Raw genomic sequence first — 1,515 nt, 5'->3', positions numbered from 1 at the left:
CACTTGTCACATCCAATCACACCTTCCTTCTCCAAACACTTTCTTCACTTATCTTACAGGACACCCCCCTCTCCTGACTTTCATACTACCCTGGCTACTCCTTCATAGAGTTCTTCCTCCTCATCTTAACACTCTAGATGCTAGAGTGTCCCAGGTCAGGCCCTTTCAGTATCTATACTCACTCTCTAGGTAGTCTCAGCCAGTGTGATATCATGGATAAGAACATGGACCATGGAGCCAGACAGCCTGCTTGAGTCCCTAGCTCTGTAACTTACAAGTTGTGTTATGGAGGCAAAAATTTAACCTTTCCATGCCTCCGTTTCCTCACCCATAAAATGGAGGGTAACTTCCTACAGCTGTAAAGATTAAATTAGCCTAATACAGGTAAAGTGCTTAGAATGTGCTAAGGACTGTGTAAGTGTTAACAATTATCCAGTTTCATGGCTTTATATGCCATAAATATACTGATGATTTACAAATGTATTTCCATAGCTCCTATTATTCCCCTGAACTCTAGTCACTCATTTCTAAATGAGATATTTATGTCTGATATCTCCACGTTAATGGCAAACAAGATCTCAAAGTTCATATATCCAAAACTGAACTCCTGATTCCACACCCTCTCCCAAACCTTCTTTGCCCTAGTCTCCCCCATCTCACTAAAATGCATCACCATTTACCCAGTTGCTCAGGCCAAAAACCTTAGTGTCATCCTCAACTCCTCTTTTCTTCTTCATACAACCTTCTGCAAATCTTGTTACTCTATCTTGAGAATACATCTGGAATCTGATCTCTCCTCACTACTTTTGCCACTACCATCTGGAACAAGTCACTATCATGTATTGCCTGAGCAACTGCAATACCACCTAATTGGTATCTCTGCTTCCCTTTTTGCTCTCGTAAAATCTATTCTTTACCCAGGAATCAGAATATTCTTCAAAAATGAAAATCAGATGTTGCTCCCCTGCTCAAAACTCTCCAAAGACTTTTCATCACACATGGAATGAAATCCAAACTGTGATCTGCCTTTATTTTTCAGCCTCACCTCCTGCGCCTGTCCTGTTACCTACTCTACTCCAGCCACAATGTCTGCCTTGTGTTTGTCAAACTTAACAAGCAAGTTTCTGCTTTAAGACCTTGTACTTGCAGCTACCTCTGGCTAGAACACTCTTCCCTACCTCCTAACCATCTTCACATGCCCCCTTCCTCATTTATTTGCAAATTCTGTTCAAATATTACTTATTAGAGAGGCATTCCCAGGCCATCACATCGAAAAAACACTACTCCACCCTCACTCCTGCCCCATTATTGTGTGGCCCTTTACCCTATTTTTCTTCATAGCACTTGATACTACATGTTACAATATATGTTTATTTATCTGTCACACCTACTAGAATGTCAGCTCCTTGAGGACTCCAACTTTGTTTTGTTCACTGTAATATCCACAGCATCTAAGCAGTGTCTAGAATACAGCAAGCACTCAATAAATATTTTTCTTTCTTTCTTTCTTTCTTT

At 40.6% G+C, this 1,515-nt stretch overlaps 1 protein-coding gene across 1 annotated transcript in view; it reads right to left on the bottom strand.

The window, feature by feature from the left end:
• TCP11L2 (t-complex 11, testis-specific-like 2) overlaps positions 1-1,515 on the bottom strand; it is a 48,165-nt gene that overhangs the window by 19,031 nt on the left and 27,619 nt on the right. The gene's annotated exons all lie outside the window — the stretch shown is intronic.

The sequence above is a fragment of the Propithecus coquereli genome, unplaced genomic scaffold, assembly GCF_000956105.1.
Source record: "Propithecus coquereli isolate 6110/MARCELLA unplaced genomic scaffold, Pcoq_1.0 Scaffold218, whole genome shotgun sequence".
Taxonomy (NCBI): Eukaryota; Metazoa; Chordata; class Mammalia; order Primates; family Indriidae; genus Propithecus; species Propithecus coquereli.
This window is presented reverse-complemented; position numbering and strand designations above follow the sequence as displayed.